Source organism: Chenopodium album, chromosome 11 (genome assembly GCF_948465745.1).
Source record: "Chenopodium album chromosome 11, dcCheAlbu1.1, whole genome shotgun sequence".
Lineage (NCBI taxonomy): Eukaryota > Viridiplantae > Streptophyta > Magnoliopsida > Caryophyllales > Amaranthaceae > Chenopodium > Chenopodium album.
Window position 1 is genome coordinate 39192808 of NC_137844.1, and position 7043 is coordinate 39199850.

The 7043-nt window shown below is 39.5% G+C and overlaps 1 non-coding gene across 1 annotated transcript; it reads right to left on the minus strand.

Annotated features, from left to right (window-relative positions):
* Positions 1-4081: 4081 nt before the first annotated feature.
* LOC145569814 (small nucleolar RNA R71) lies at positions 4082-4188 on the minus strand. Its single transcript, XR_014096343.1, has one exon. It is a non-coding gene; the product is annotated as a small nucleolar RNA R71 (small nucleolar RNA).
* Positions 4189-7043: the final 2855 nt, after the last annotated feature.

The following is a 7043-nucleotide window of genomic DNA, read 5'->3' on the forward strand; positions in this document are numbered from 1 at the left end:
AAACTCATTTCTGACAAACTTCATCCAAAATCTGATAAGGTTTACTTTGTGGGTTATCCAAAAGAAACCAAAGGGTATTACTTGTACAACAAATCCGAGAACAAAGTGTTTGTTGCTCGTGATGGTGTCTTTTTGGAGAAGGAGCATCTCTCCAAAATGACAAGTGGGAGGACGAGGACGAGCAACAAGGACAAGTTGACAATCAAAGTGCTTACCAAGCAGCTGTTGACGTTGTTCAAACTGATAATGCAAATGCTCAGTCCATTACCCTACGTAGGTCGACTCGGCCAAGATCTCAACCTGACAGATATCTCGGTGTTGTATTAACCGAAGATCAGGACATCCTAGTAGCCGATGGAGATGAGCCGGCAACCTACAAGCAAGCTATGACGAGCCCTGACTCTACAAAATGGCAAGAGGCCATGAAATCCGAAATGGACTCCATGTTTGAAAATCAAGTATGGGACTTGGTTTATTTACCCGTAGGTTACACACCTATCGGATGTAAATGGATTTGCAGTGTATATTGGTATTCCAATTAGCCATTCTCCATTCGACTGGTGGATCCCCAAATGGTCCAATAGGAGTTATAAGACCTTTTGCATGAAGACGGTCAAATGCAGTGTCATAACTCATACCAATAGGAGTAAAGTTTCTCCTAAATGGTTTCTTTTATCCTTGATTATTCATAGCGAGGACTTCATTCAAATTAAAGGTGCTAACATTATTTGAGTGGGTGGTTTTGTAAGAAGAAGGATTGTCGCTCTTCTTTCCTTTCCAGCCATTGTTGGAATTATTGTTAACAGCTTTTTGCTTTGCAAAGTCGTCTTCAATATTGATTCCAATGTCATAAACGGCCTTGAAAGTATTCAAGTTGCTTAGGTACTTGAGGTTTTGGAATATTTTTCCTGGAGATTCTTTATGAACAATCTCACAGACTCTTTTTCAGTAGGCACCCCAATCATCTTAGCGGAAGTTTCCCTCCACTTACTAAAGAAAGAAGTAAAACCTTCATTCTCTTTTTGTTTAAGTGTCTCAAGTTCCCTATGATCGGTTTCAACTTGAATATTACATTTGTATCTATCAATGAAAGCGTTTACAATAGCATCCTAAGTAGAGGTTTTCTCTTTGTTAAGGGAAAAGAACCATTGTTGACAAACGGTTTCAAGAGATAGAGAAAACAATGAATGGAAGACTTTCCTATCAATCCCCTTAATATTCATTATGGTCTCGAAAGCCCTTAGGTGGAAATAAGGATTGTCTGTCGCTTTAAACCTACGGATGTCATTGGCATTGAACTTATGCGGAAGAAGTTCCTTGTCCACTGAGACCTCTTGTGAGCTAATGCCCTGGAATCTATAGTCATTGAAGAGTTTGCTCAAGCTTTCTTGCATGAGCTTCATTTGTTGTTGCTTCATAGGGTCATTGATTTGAAGGGCCATAGCCTTCATCAATTTAGTTATGTTAGCCACGTCCTTCCTAAGTTCATTGACTTCTTCTTGAGTTTCCATTATCCTCTTAGCTTTTCTTTTCTAACTAAAGTAGTACTTGAACAAAGGTGCTGTCCTTGATTAATCGCCCTTCCTTTCTTGACTAAGCGCTGTAAATTAAACCATTTATTTGTTTTAATAACTTGACTCAAATTGACTTTGACTTTATTGGTTTAAAAAAAAGAACAAAAAAAAGCAAAATTAGGGTGTATATTTTGGGAATCAAGTAAGGGTTCAAACAAGTATGGTTTAATTGGAGGATTAATATCCGACTTACCCCCCTAAAAAAATGACGGAAAACACGCGCATACAAGACTCTTTAGACATGGTCAAAGTGTGACATACATATTGGGTGTGTGCTTTAATGGTGAGTGACATGCTTTGAATCTTGTGTGAGACCATGGGACTATGTGCTTAGACTCAATTAAAAAACATGACTACTGATTAAACCGATTAAGCAAACTGATTAATTAGACTCGTCATGAGGGCTCGAGCAAAAACATGGACTGTCGCCGGAGCAACAGGACTATCGCCAAATGCTAAGGACCAGCGCCAGACGACAACAATGGCGCCTGGTGCTACAGCCCAAAATTTTGCGCCATTGCTAGAACATTGGTCTGGGACTGTTACCAGTATTTTACTCTAAAGGGACAAGCCTAAAGTCGTACTAAGCCAAGTTGGATCAATTTATTTAAACTTCAATCATTTATATTAATTAATTAATTTAGCGAAGTCCTTTAGTCATTAATTAGTTCATTTAGACTCATTCACAAGTCAAACACATATAGGTTATGCACAAACAAATAATGCACAAGTAATCAAATAGTCACAATATGATGCAATGAGTTTTCAACTTAACCATGGCTCTAGTTCTCTAAAGTTCAAGGATATGGGTTAGTCAAAGAGGGTCCATGGTTATGAGTCCAGATGCACCGCGCGGAAGCCTTACCTTTGGAAGGGTTGGGGCGAGTGGATGGGACCTCGCGAGTTAAACTCGCTTCACGGTTTAGTGAATTCAACAAACTCGGATGTACCCTCTTCCATTTTAATTGCTTTGATTGTTAATTATTTGCTTAATTCTTGTATGCTTAGATTGTTAATTAGCTTAATCTTTAGTTTGAATCTTGTTCATGAGTAGCTTGAAAACCTTAATTGCTTTAATCTCCATGGATTGTGAGTAGTCTAATTTTCAAGGGTTTGGGTAAAACCCTCAATGTAGTCACTAATTACTTGTTGCATGTGTTAATTTGGTAATTGTTGGGTGTTAATTAGTTGAGCTTAAGTGGTTTAATTGCTTAGTTCTTGTATACAGCCATTGCTAGAACTACTATCCAAGCTTTTTCAACGAAGGATCGAGAGATGAACTTGAGTTAGCTCCCTTATGCTTAATTGACTTGAAATGCCATGAGAATAGGAATTTCCAGTCAAGGGAATGTTTTGTCATCGTGATTACACTTTAATACTTGTTTTATGCTTTTTAACCACGAGACTAGGTTGTATTCATGATTGAAGTAATCCCTCTAGCTTGAGAGAGTAGTTGGGTGCTTTAGATGACTTCCCCTATATTATCCCCTTAATTTACCATTGTTTGCTACATGCTATTTGTGATTTGTGATGAAGTTGAGTGGTATATCCCGAGCCCTAGAATCCTCTAAATATTGTTAATCTCCCCTTAGCCTTAGTTGATTTGAATTAGTTCATGTTACATAAAACCAATCCAATGTCGATTTCATTTAGCTTATTTAAACGGTAGTATCTCGGTGGTTGATTCAACGCCTCTCTTGGGTTTGACCCTTTCTTACCCTTGCTATTAGTTAGTGAGACCAAGATAGGATTTTGTCTTTGGTAGGCTCGACGACGGCCTATCAAAATTTTGCGCCGTTGCTGTGGAGGCAAAGTCACATTGAATGTATTATTGTTGAATGAGTCTAAGTGTGTGTGTTTATATCATAATTTTTCTTATTTATTTTTGCTTAATTGTGTTTTTAACTTGTGATAGTCATTGCTAACGATTTCTTAGCTTTGTTTGACTTTGCATGACACGAAAGAGTAAGCAATCACCGCTTATTCCCATTGATTTAGAGTTGAGCAAGACCTTAAGGAACGTAAGGAGACTCTTGCAAGGTACTCCAGAATTCTCCATTGTCTATTCGGATTCCGAATCAGAAGAGGTTCTCGGGAACAACGAAGAAGACAACATGGCTGATAATGATCCTCCTCCTCCTCAACCGTTGCTTCGAGATTATGACCACCCTAACGCATTCCAACTACAGAGTGGCATACGTCTCCCCATTACGAATGCAAATAATTTTGAGCTTTCACCTCAACTCATCCATATGATTCAAAGTGATCAATTTGGGGGTAGTTCTCATGAGTGTCCTTTTGCTCATTCGGATAACTTTCTCGAGTTGTGCACAACCATCAAGCAAAACAACATTACGGAATAGTTCATCCGTATGCACATGTTTGAATTCTCCCTGCGTGACAAAGCAAAGCATTAGTTGAGAAAGGTAGAAGAGGGATCATTGAGCACTTGGGATGAAGTCAATAGAGCTTTCCTTGGAAAGTATTGTCCCCCCGAAAACACCGCCGAATTAAGAAGAAAAATCACCAATTTCAACCAAGAGATTGATGAAACGTTAAGTGAAGCTTGTGAGCGTTTCAAGGATTACACTAGGAAATGCCCACACCATGGTTTCACATCATGGATCATTATTCAAAGCTTCTATGATGGTCTTACTCCTACTTCAAAGGCCAACCTTGATTCCGGGGCCGGTGGTAGCCTTAAAAAGCTATCGGTGGATGATGCATACAAGATAATTGAAGAAGTGGCAAAACACTATGCATATGGAGGTGGTAGAAGGCAACCTCAAGCAAAGAAGGGCAGAATCCACGATCTTAGTGCAATAGACCTTATTGCATCAAAGTTTGATATGCTAGCTCACAAGCTAGATCAAGCCACCCTTACATCTCCAAGCTCTTTTTCACAAGTCATGTCTTGTGAGACTTGTGGAGGAAATGATCACTAGTCCTCCTATTGCAACTCAACTAACCAAGAACAAGCGGCGGCCATTGGGCAAAGAAATGAGCAATACTCCCAACCCTACAATCAATGTTGGAAACCCTAACAAAACACGGGGTGGAAGCAACAAAACCAAGGCCCCTCTCAAAACCAATACAACCAACCCCATCCACAAAACCAACAAGCTCCATACTGTCACCCTAATCAAAGGGACCAAAACCAACAAAGACAACAATATAACCAACCCACTCCTTCTCCTCCACCTCCTCAAAAGACTAGCCTTGAATCCGTGCTTGAAACTTTCATGACACAACAAGTAAGAAACAATGCGGATATGATGACAAAGATCCAACAACTCCAAGCATACAACAATATAATTGAAAATAAATTGACTCAAATTGCGCAACAAGTTGGAAGTTCACCCTCCAATCCTAGTGGTCACTTCCCAAGCTCAACGGTTGTGAACCCAAAGGAGCAAGCTAAGGCTATTACCTTGAGATCGGGGAGAGGTTATGAAGGGCCGGTCATGAGTGAAGAGGAGCCACAAAAGAGAGATAAGGGAGTTGTGGTGAGAGGTGAGGATGATTTTGAAAATGAAATAGTTGATGTTGAGAAAAAGGAGCCACAAAAGAGAGACGAAGGAGCCACATGAGGGAGATGAGGAAAGAATAGAAAATCCCCCAATGAAAGTATATAGGCCTCCCATTCCTTTTCCTCATAGGATTGTAGAGAAGAAGTTAAACGAGAAGTTTTCAAAATTTCTTAAAGTCATGAGAGGACTTCAAGTGAATATCCCCTTTCTTCATGCTATGTCACAAATTCCTACGTATGCAATTTTTTTTGAAGGATCTTCTACCCAACAAGAGTAGGCTTGAGGAGAGTGCAACCATCTCCCTTCCTAAGGAGGTGAGTGCAATCATTCAAAACAAGCTTCCTCAAAAGCTTGGTGACCCCGGTATCTATGCAATACAGGTAAAGATTGGAGACTTGGAGCTATGCATGCTTTATGTGATCTTGGGGAAAGTGTGAGCTTGATGCCTTATTCTATTGCGAAGAGTTTGAATGTTGGAGACTTGAATCCAACAAGAATGTCCTTACAATTGGCCGACCGCACAGTTAGGCTACCTTTGGGAATTCTTGAAGATGTACCGGTTCAAGTTGGGAGAGTATTTTTTCCTTGTGATTTCATGGTGATGGAAATGGAAGAAGACACAAGGGTACCCCTCATTTTGGGGAGACCATTTTTGAACACCGCGGGTGTAGTAATTGATATAAAAGAAGGAAGATTGACATTGAATGTGGGAGATGAGAAAATTTCAATTCCATTCTCACAAACGTTGAAAAAGCCATTGTTTGATGAAGTTCATAGAATCGACACGTTAGAAAGGGACTTAGAGGAGTTCCAAGAAGGTTTGTTTGAAGTAGATCCTATATAAGCTAACCTAAGGGGAGGCTTAGTTGAGGAAGGTGAAAAAACAAGGGGGTATGATCTTTTGCTCAACCAACCTTTAGTCCACAACGAAATGAAATTGGAAGTGCTTAATGTGGAAGTAAAAGAGGAGAGGACTACGCCTCCTCATAAGGTTGAACTTAAACCCCTTCCCCCTCCACTTAAATATGCTTTTCTTGATGATAGTGAGAGTTATCCCGTTATTGCCAATGCCAAGCTCGATGATATCTCTCTTGAGAAACTCTTAGTTGTTTTAAGGGAGTATAAAGATGTCATTAGGTACAAAATTGATGACATTAAGGGGATAAGTCCAACCATTTTCATGCATAACATTTTACTTGATGATGGTCATGCTTCTTTGATTGAGCACCAAAGAAGGCTCAATCCAAACATGAAGGAAGTAGTGAAAAAAGAAGTTTTAAAACTTCTTGAAACCGGTATAATCTACCTTATCTCCGATAGTAAGTGGGTTAGCCCGGTTCAAGTTGTGCCTAAAAAAGGAGGCATGACCATCATCAATAATGATAAGGGTGAGACCATTTCTAAGAGGTCGGTCACGGGGTGGAGAATGTGCATTGATTATAGAAAATTGAATAAATCCACCCGGAAAGACCACTTCCCACTCCCCTTCATTGATCAAATATTGGAAAGACTAGCATCACATAGTCATTATTGCTTATTGGATGGATATTCGGGATTCTTTCAAATCCCAATCCAACCCGAAGACCAAGAAAAAACTACATTCACATGTCCTTTTGACACCTTTGCTTATCAAAGGATGGCATTTGGACTATGTAATGCACCTTCCACATTTCAAAGGTGTATGATGTCTATCTTTTCCGACATGCTTGAATCATCAATTGAAGTATTCATGGATGACTTTTCTGTTTTTGGTTCATCTTTTGACATTTGTCTTTCGAATTTGATTAAAGTGTTAAAAATATGTCAAGAGGTGAACTTAGTTTTGAATTGGGAAAAATGTCATTTCATGGTAGAGGAGGGTATTGTTCTTGGTCATGTGATTTCTAGTAGGGGCATTGAAGTAGATCGTGCCAAAATTGAGATAATTGAGAGCCTCCCA